Below are 10761 nucleotides of genomic sequence, written 5' to 3'. Positions count from 1 at the left end.
CTCTTCACTACGTCTTCTTAGTTTGTTTATTTGAAGTATTATCGTTCTCTGATTTCATCGTTCTATGGCACTATAGACGTTACAGTGCTTTATTTCTATTTTAGGTATATGATATATGGTCTATTGGTGAAGTAGCATTGACCACTTTGAGGAGGGGGATACATTTTGTCTAGCCAAGCTCCGTCCTCCTACGTACTTCGGCTCAATTTTCATTTTCCTTCAGTACTTTGCGGTATAGTCTTGGGTTTTCTCCGGTCAATTTCTTACCGGTCCAATCAGCGAAAAGAGGGAGTGGCTGAGAACGATGACGTTGAGGTCGTGCGCTAGTTTGAGTTGTAGTTCCGTTATGGCGGCAGAGAATGATGCGAGCGAAGCCATTCGGTCCGTTGTGGCAACGCTGCCGAATATCCAGAATTTAAAGCCAGAGCAAGACCAATCTTTGCTGAGTTGTGTTGGTGGCCATGATGTTGTGTCCCCACGGGGTTCGGGAACAGTTTGATTATCCAGCTCGCTCGGTTAGTGGTAAAGCAGTTGGCTAAGGCTAACGCTAGCGATGCTAAGCCGACATAACGACCAAACGTTAGCGATTGTTTATGGCAGATCCAGAGTGGCTCTGGGCAGATCCAATAGTTTTAAACTTCAACAGAGGACCCGCCTTCAAGGAAGTTAACACTTGTCAATGGAGAGTGGTTGGACTCTCTGTATTAATGAAATGGACCAGAGTCTGGTAGGACCAGGCTAGTGTACCAGAGTCTGGTAGGACCAGGCTAGTGTACCAGAGTCTGGTAGGACCAGGCTAATGTACCAGAGTCTGGTAGGACCAGGCTAGTGTACCAGAGTCTGGTAGGACCAGGCTAATGGACCAGAGTCTGGTAGGACCAGGCTACATTTTGTCCCCACCGTGGATAAAAATAATTCAACAGAGACTGTGTAGACCAGAAAGGGGGAAATCCCACGCATCCCTACCCCGACAAATCGCACCCTGAGTGTATACATTCGTGTTTCTCAATAAACTTTTAGAACATTGTGAACTGAACGCTGCTTTGTGTCGCTTTGTCCTCCGAGCTCATATCTGCTTTCAGAATCAACTCGCAGAGGACAGTAGGCCTGGATATTGTCACGGATTTCCCGAATTAATGTGATTCCAATTTGCAAGGTTCTGATTCGATTACTTTTTGATTCAATATCAATTAGGTTAGGGACATTTCAGTTACAAAACCAACTTTGCTCGGATGTAAAAGAGATTCTCAGAGAACTTCTGCTGTATATTGTACAAGCAAGAAGCAATCTGTCAAATGTTTTTTTTATAATGCCCCAAAAAGGGGGTCAACCCACCACATCCATGGTGAAAAGGCACATATTAAAATATCAATTCTGGGGTTTTATTAAATCTATATCAGATCCCTCAAACAAATATAGATTTAATTTAGAAAACCGATTATTTTAACCCAGCCCAGAGGTCAAACCCGTAGATCAGGGGTCTCCAACCTTTCTTCATCTGAGGGCTACTTTAAAATAACGAAAGTGGCCATGAGCTACTTGCATCACATCGCTTACATTTATTTACATAACACACATAAGCTGAATGAAGCTACTGTTTGCTGAAATTGCAATACCCAAAGCTTATGGACAATCTTAAAGTGCTTATATTATGCTCATTTTCAGGTTCATAATTGTATTTAGAGGTTATATCAGAATAGGTAGTTTTGCCAAACTCTGTTTTAGTTTGTGGAACATCATACAGTATGTATCCACTTGATCTTAGATTGCATTCAGATCTACTAGGTGTTAAAAGTGTAGTTAAATATGAAGGAGTGTGTCCAGTTATTGAATTATATACAGAAGTCAACCAATGTCTGAGCCGTCTTGTGTTGAGTGAGGGCCAACCTACCATTTCATATAATACACAGTGATGGGTAGAGTACTTTTCTAGCTAGTCAGTTGCAGAGTATGAGGGCGTGCTACGCTAGCAGCTAGGCGAGCATTATAACGTGTGTTACAAAGTGACCCACTTTTGTCTCTGAAGTAAAGGCTGTTTGGAGCAGTTTGTGAACAGTGTTTTCTGTTGGAGATGCTAAGACCCTTGGACCCTTGATGTGGACTTTGGGCTTTTTCACTTTGTAAACCTATAATGTACACAAAAATGATATATAACACAATAAAAGGAAAAAGGAAAAGCCAAAAAGCATAATATGAGCACTTTAACTTCACGTCAAGGTTCATGGCTATTTTACACTTCTTTAGCCCACATAGTTAGCTGCATCACTGAAAACATTCCCATCAGGGTCCAAGAAAAAAATTACTACTTTACACATCTATGGCCCACAAAGTTAACTACCTCACTTTTAATATAAAAGTATAATAATATAATATATCATTTTGTGCCTCAGTTTGTCAACCTATTGGCGAGCTATTGGAAACCTGCTCGCGAGCTACCGGTAGCTCACGAGCTACATGTTGGAGACCCCTGCAGTAGATGGTATGAACCATAAAACAATCACAATCGTGATTGGATTGTTTCATAAACACAAATATATTCCTAACGTCTGATATAGGAGCTTCATTACAGTCTGACAGACAAACACAGTTGTCGTTCCTGGCCGAGTGGTCAGATGGTAAATTGTTTTCTAATCAATAACTGGAGCATGATGGTATTGGAAATCTATCCATAATTGAGCACACCATCTGCTGGATCGTATGACCAGAAAATAAAGTCAAAGACGGACTGACCCCGGCTGTGTCAGGGTGAACTGGTTAAACTGGTTCAAATCTGCTAATTCTTTATATTTTTGTAAAGCAAACATTTCCTCAATGAATGTCACAATCCAACCTCTTTTAAACAGGTGAGTTGCGCCCAGTGAACATAACTAAAACAAATCAAGCATAAATCAGATTACAAGGAAAAGATACGTTACAGATACAGTATGTATTGGGGCTTTCAAAATTATCACAATAATGACAACGCCAACTCCTTTTAACGGCGCTGATCTTATGACACGCGATTAACACGTGTGTCTGAAATTTGGGCCTCGGGTAGTCTCGCATTGCCAGACCTTCCTCCACAGTGCTGTGGAGGAAGTTCTGGCTAGTCCACACAGCATTCTGTGATGGGAGAAAAACATGCTCTGGTTTATTGGCATTTCTATAAACCAATCACTATCATCTTGGGCGGCACTAAGGTCCGGACAGAGCAACGGTGCCGCTGCAAAATAGCCTCGGGAAGGAACTTGTTTTGGTGGAACGTGTACGTTAGTCACCGCTTTCTTTGTGTTGGCATTTTAAACTCTGGCCGATTTATAAAGACTATGATTAACTGCATCCAAGTAGGACTGGAGTGTTTTTTTTGTTAAGCTAATGTGGTGTTAACATTGTCTCATGTAGCTACATGCTAACGGCAGTAAAAGATGTCATCTTGGCTGCCAATGTTGTTAAATAATAAATCTCCCCAATTGCAGGTCCCATTACTCTTAAAACATTTCCAGTTGTGTAGTATTTGGTTTAGAAGCCCTTATTGGTGATTTTTCACAGTGGAAATTCCTGCTTTATTTTTTAGGGCCCTATTTCAACGATCTTAGGGCGTGTACAAATCCACTTTTGCTAGTTTAACGATGGAAAAAAGGGTCCGTGTGCCAGGCACGTGGTTCAAAAGGGTTGTACTTAGTGTCTTAACAAATCATAGTGTTTGCGCCACGCACTGTGCACGAGCCTAGGCGAATTTTACTAATGCGCTGTTAAAATAACAATGAAATGCTGGGTTATTGACTTTAGACCAGGTTTTTGTTGGTCAATGGCACGATCACTTTCCGCTGCCTCAGAAAGCTCAACCTCATTAGAAATCCTTTCCATAATGTTGCCATACAAGCTGGACAATTGCCCTATTAACTTACATTGTAGCTTGTTTCTCCGCTGCCGACTGCAGCAATCTCGCTTAATGCTGGACCAATGTCAAAGATTGTTGTTCCCATCGCTCACTTAAGACACAAAAACACAGGAAAATAGGGTCCAGGTTGTAAAAAATGGTAGTTACCCTATAAACATTCTGGGATAGATCCATCACAGGAGCTCATTAAGGATGAGACAGTGAGCAGCAGGTCCGTCATGGTATCGACTTTCAAAATATCAATATGTTCTTCTTGCTTCTTCTAAAAGCAGATCGTTTAGAGCTGAAACAGTTAGTCAATAAATGGATTAGTCGAGCGACAGAAAGTTAATAATTGAAACTACAGCTTTAAAATGTAGATATCTGCTGGTGTGCTTTGTTTTTTTATGATAGTAAAAAATATATTTTTGTATTTTGGATTACAAGTGGATTAAAATGGGCAATAGAAACAATGGCTCTGTGGACATTTCCCCAAAATTTAAGACATTTTTTAAAAACCAAATGCTTGATCGATAAGTCAAGAAAATAATCACCAGATTAATCGATAATAAAAAACTAATTGTTAGTTGCAGCCTGAACATAATTTGTGGGCACTTTTTGCTTAAAGGGTAATTTTGGTATTTTCAACCTTTTGTTTAAACAGAAACCGTTCTGAAATCAGCATCACCAAACCCACCAGACTCCATTTAAATAAATAATACTTTTAGCGTTCATAGAGCCAGTACATTTTTATTTTCTTAAAGAATGGGAGAGAGAAAGGGGGAATGACATGCAGCAAAGGGCTGCAGGATGGTATTACGGCCGCTGCGGCAAGGACCGAGCCTTTACACATGAGGCTCAACCAGGTGAGCTACTGAGGTGCAATAGAGCCAGTATACTGTATGTTCCCATGTAAATGGGTAAATTAACCAAACCAGAGTGGTGATCGTTGGAACAGTGGAAAGACAGACTAAGACCAAGTATGTTTTATGATGATAAAATGACTTGTTTATTTAAATATAACAATGTTTATTTAAATGGAGTCTGTTGAGTTTGGCGATGGCAATTTTGGAGCCCTTTCGTGTTAAACAAAAAGATGAAACAAAAAATCCTATCTCTGTAGGGTTCTTTTCCATCATGTTGTCAGACATTTAGAACAATAATCTGAGCCTGTCAGTGGTAAAACACCACTTGTACTGGATGATAATTGAAGGTGTGCAACTGCCCATTAACGTTACATCGCAGCTTGTATCTTGCTTAAAGCTATAGTGCGTCGTTTCTGTCTCTCCCTTGAGGAATTGTAAGTAATGACAACAATTCTGTCCGCATGATACAAGCCTTCCGTGATCGTGCCCCAAAAATTAATGATAATGATGATGGTTGGTGTCTGGAATCTCAATGTACTGCTCACTATTGAATAAACTATTGATCTGTTACATGGGAAGTAGTGAATTAAGAGAAGTGAACACAGAGTGATTTCGGTCCCAACCACCTTTAAAAAATGTCTTCCTGTATTATATATTAATTTGACTAACCTGGTGATGTCACCTGTTTGTGGTTCCATCCAGCCAGCTGTTTTCGGTGCTTCCCCAGGTTGTGATGGCAGCTGACTCGATCTGGGAGAAAGAATGTGAGATCATTACACGTCTGCGGACACGGGAGGACCTGCGAGTCCTCCTACGTCTACGAACGGGGCGAGCCGCGTGTCTGCGTCTGCGTGGCATTGTCAAAAACCAACCTGATGGAAGTAACGGGTCCTATTTATAAAAGACGAGAACATTGTCTTGGGGGGGCGTTCATATTCTTAAGGCCCTATCAAGTGTAATGATCTCACGTTATTTATTCCAGATAACATTCAAAGGAGGGTGGGACCAAAATCCCTACGTGTACACCCATTCAATGGTTTCTATGTTACAGATTAATAGTTTCAGGCACCTACTAATCATCATCGTGGATGGAAATAGGAACTAGTGCAGTACCAGGTACGTTAGATTATCAGTCAGAAAATAAAGGAAAGTTTTCTTTGCAGATTGTCAAGACTTCCTGACATTTGCACTGTCCTATTTCTCATATCTCTGACATCAAACTGATCTCAAACTAAACAATCACAAAGTACTCCAAACAAAGCTGCTTTTGATTTAGTCTTTATATTTCCATGAGAAATCATTGATTTCATCAGAGGAACTACATGATGACACTGATGTCATGGGGGCTCTGTATTCCAAATTCTGGTTTCTTTCTTTCTTCTTTTATTTACCTAATATGATGTTTATGAAAATAATTAATAACTACTGTATTCTATGGCTTTAGAAAACTAAGGGCACTGTCTGGTGATTGGGCTACATGAATATTGACGTTGCCTAGCGTCTGCTTCGGACAACGTGTGTCTGCGTGGCATTGAAATATGGCATTATGTGATACGTTATTGATGATATTAAAATGCCAACATTACATGATGTTGCTGATGATGTAAACATGCTGCCTGCAAATGGAATCATGTTTAGTGTGTTCATGAGAAGAGTCCATATGACCCGTTACATGAAAGAAATATAGACATGATATCACATTGGTTTTCCAGATTGAGTCAGCTGCCATTACGATGCGGCAAAAACAGCTGATGTAAAAACAATTACTAAGAACTCGGCAGGGGACAACTGTTGCTTCAGAAGGCAAAAACCCCCCTAGCCTCAGGTGGCGACAATCATTGCCTTCTGAGACAACAGTTGTTGATAACTGGACAGTTGGACTCGCTAGGCATGGATGGTAGCCTAGAAATCTAGACGCACCCTAACGGCAGCAAATTTAATTTGCAGCCAGGGGGGTCTAGGAACTCTGTTGACTTGCGAGCTGGAAAAACCAAACTCTCGTCGGGCCAATCACATCGTGTATAGAGTCGGTGGGCGGGGCTTATGGCTGCTGCTGCTGGTGGTGAACAGCAGTCTTCTGGAAGACTTGGAGTTCAGCTTTTCTTTGAGAAAAGAACAAAGAACGGCACAGAAGTCATTCTTTAAAAAAGGAAGATGTGTTCGGAGTTTTGCCGACCGGATACGGCAAAAGTTTAATCTATCAACTAGCGTTGCTCTGCCTGGTTGTAGCGCTATCCTTTTGCGTGCAAAGGGAATTTGAAAGACAACCGTTTATCCCGCCCCTCGGATTGAGCCCTGCCAATGGTGAGTTCCCAGACCCAACATCTTGACGTGGGTCTGGCTTGTCAGGCTACATGGATGGTACACTACATTTCTAAGGTTTTTATGGTCCACTTGGCTTTCCATAGTTCACCCCGCCTTCGAATGTGGCTGTTCAGAACAATTCAGTCCAAAATCTTTGGAAATGCATGGTCCTGAAGTTTTAATAGATGTATATCATGGAAGCAATCTTAGTAATTGTTTTTACATTTACAGCAAACTACATTTCAAAAAAAGCTTGTCCTTTTATTGGTCATGGTTTTAGGAAATGCGTTAATGAGGTAAACCGTTTTGATGCTAAGGCCCCTGAGCAGACAGAGCGATGCCAGTTGCATCTTTTTTGTTATTCTTACTAGGGAGACACTGAATCACCTGTCCTTTTTGTCCATTTTGCAGTGAAGTTAAATGACGATGGCTGCTGCTCTGCCCTGAGATAAAGTTTTCAACTTAAGTGGTTCAGGATGCATCTTAGAGTTTAGATTCTCTGCCCGAGCCCGAGCCCGACCCGAGTCCGGCCCGACCCTTGATCAAGCATTTGTGTTTTTTTTAATCATTACTTTAGCCTAATTGGGTGGGGAGAAAGCTATGCCATAATCAGAACTATTATCTATTTAGGCCAAAGTAACAAATGTGTGCAAAAAGTTACACAAGTTGGACTACAGTTACAAAATGCAACATGTGTCATGCGCTAAGTCTCCTCCTCTCGCACGCATCACCCCGGGGCTGCGGGCTGTATGGTGGAGCTTAAGTGCAACATGGAGCTTGAGGATGTAAAGAAAAAAAGAAAAATAGGAGAATTACCTTTGAGCAAGTTTGGAGGAAAGTCGGAGGTATGGAACCATTTTAAACAAGTCGTGGTAAGTGACAACATATGTGTCGGCTTTGTTGAGTGCATTAAGTGCGGCCGCTGTTCGCCTATGACAGCAAATAAAACGGGGACGTGGATGATGAACAGACACATGAAGCAGGCTCGCCGTGGCAGAAAAGATGATAGTCAGCCTTCAACCTCCTCTTCTGTTACTTCTCCAAGCGTAGGCTCCCCCTGAGGGCTAGGCAAGAAGCCCTCACAGAGAAATACGCTGAGTTTTTTACTTTTCTTCATTCAGATCCATTTGCGATCCGTTCCATTCTGAATAAACAAACAGCGCAGTTTACATGCTTCGCTCCTGTTGCATTATTCATTAAGATCATTTTAAACAGATTTTTGCAGTTCAAACAACTTTGAATTGTAGTTGAGAACGTCAGTTATAACGGCCCACGGATTAAAAAAGTCTCGGGTTGAAATCGGGCTCGGGCTCATAATTCCAGTTAATGTGTCGGGCCGGGCCGGGCTCGGACACAACGTGCACGGGCTCGGGCTGGGTCGGGCTTGATTTTTTGGGCCCGAACGAAGCTCTAATGCATCTGCAAAAATTTAAAGATTTATCAGTCAGAAATAGTGTTGATTTTCAAGACATCCTGACATTTGCACTGTCCTATGTCTCAACAAACTGATCTCAAACTACTTAATCACAAAGGCCTCATAGCATCAGTATCATCATGTGGTTCCTATGATGAAGTCATGTTCCGCAAGTGAAGACTAGTGAGAAAGGATGGCATCTGGATATTTGTGCATGAGACAAAGGCGCCAATACCGTTTCAAATTCATCAGTTCATTTTTTCCATTTCACATCAACATCAGGTAAGAAAAAACAAAAAAGAAGAAAGAAAGAAACCAGATTTGGACTTGAGCAAGAACATGACATCGGGGTCATCATGTAGTTCCTCAGATGAAGTCAACGATTTCTCACGGAGATCAACAGCAGTAGTTGTTGTATGTTTCGAGTACTTTGTGATGTCAGAAAGTCTTGACAATCACATTCAACTAATAATGTGATGTATGTACCACACAATAACAGTATTAGAAGTGCAATGGAAAACCAATAAAGACATTGTTTAAAGAAGAAAAGGTAAGTAGTAAGGGATCCCATTCATAAAGTCTCAAGTCACTGATGACGTCACAGTTGACACATGTGACATCAGCATTTATGATCCCACAGAGGAAACATTCCATGTGACAATTTGACCTTTGAACAGGACACATCAAAGACTGTCTGGATTACACACGCGTCGGGAGGATAGAACTCGGACACACTGACTTCACGTTTACGCTTTACGATGTGCATCATTTCTTGCTTAACCGTCGCTTGTTCGTTCTTCTTTTGTTTAATTTTCTTTATATTCTTTTACTATTTCTTCATATGTTGTTACATTCTTTTTCTTTTGATCTCAAGAGAATAGTTTTACCCTCTCGGTCTCTTTCTTTCCTTCTTTATCTTCCTTCCTTTGCATTTCTCTCTCTCTTGATATCTGGGGAGTGGCTATTTGAGATCTTTCCTTCCTCCTGCCCAGCCCCAGCTGTGTTCGGGACCCAGCCTGGAATGCTATATAACTACAAACCCGTCACACCCAGAGCTTGTTTTGTGACAATGCCACGCAGACGCCGACAGGCCGCCGGCCCCGTTCGCCGACGTAGAAGACCTCGCAGGCCCCCACGCTGCTCGCAGACGTAGGAGAGTGGTCCGACGCAGACGCTAAGTAACCTCAATAAACATGTAGCCCAAGCATCAAAATGATTGTTTACCTCATTAATGCATTTTTTAAAACAACCCTAAGCATGTACCTTGTAGTCTCGCTTTGCCAGACCTTCATCCACAGCTCTGCGGAGGACGGTCTGGCTAGTTTACACAGCATTCTGGGAGGGGAGAAAAACCGGCTCTGGTTTATCGGCATTTCTTTAAACCAATCACAATCGTCTTGAGCGGTGCTAGGCGCCGGACGGAGCCCCGGTGCCGCTGCAAAATAGCCTCGGGAAGGAACATGTTTTGGTGGAACATATTTCTCAAAACGTGACATTTGCTTTTGTCGACGATCCCGTTGATGAAGAAGCTGTATTACTTCGCAGGGAGTTAAACATACGTCGGGAGATGATACTGAGGCCCCGACTATAGATGGCATTATCATTTCCAGATACTAGCCTACCTATTTGAGCGGTATAAGTCGATCAGTTATGTAGCCTACATAACCTTATCCGTCCTCATATCACTAACGGACATGCTCTTACATCCCAGCACATTATTTGTGTAGCATTATTTTTTTCTTTTGCAAATGGCAAAAGTTTCTTTACAACATTGGTGATGCGGAGCATATCAGTAAAGCCACTGTGTAGCAAAGCTCCGTCAGAAAAGTGCCTTGTTCTGAAACGTTTTTGTAGTGTTCCCTGGACACAAACCAGTGAGAGCCATTTAAAAGGAGTTCCACAGGATTGCGGGGGAATGAAGTAAACCCTTTGAAATAAAAGATTAGGAATTATAATTCTGTTAATGATGGTGCTGCAGCCTCAGAATGAGATTAGTAGCCTAGGACTTCTTCGCACGCAGGGCTGCACCTAAATGAAATAGATTACAGGTTCAATACCATTTCACCAGTAATATTATACTTATGATTAAATATATTAATGCACTATATTGGAACTTACGCATTTACTCTTGCAGCAAATTTCTCCCTCGCAAATTCTCTCTTTTGCAGCAGCTGCTGTGTTGCTTTTTTAACAAACTACTTGTTCAAGCTCGCTGTATGTGCACACGAGTATTTCCATACGGTGAATCGTGGTATCATGGCTCCATTCATGCTGTCTGAGTCAACATACTTGGAGTTGACTGAACCACCTCAAATCAG

This window comes from Perca flavescens, chromosome 1 (assembly GCF_004354835.1).
Source record: "Perca flavescens isolate YP-PL-M2 chromosome 1, PFLA_1.0, whole genome shotgun sequence".
In the NCBI taxonomy this organism is placed as follows: Eukaryota; Metazoa; Chordata; class Actinopteri; order Perciformes; family Percidae; genus Perca; species Perca flavescens.
This window is presented reverse-complemented; position numbering follows the sequence as displayed.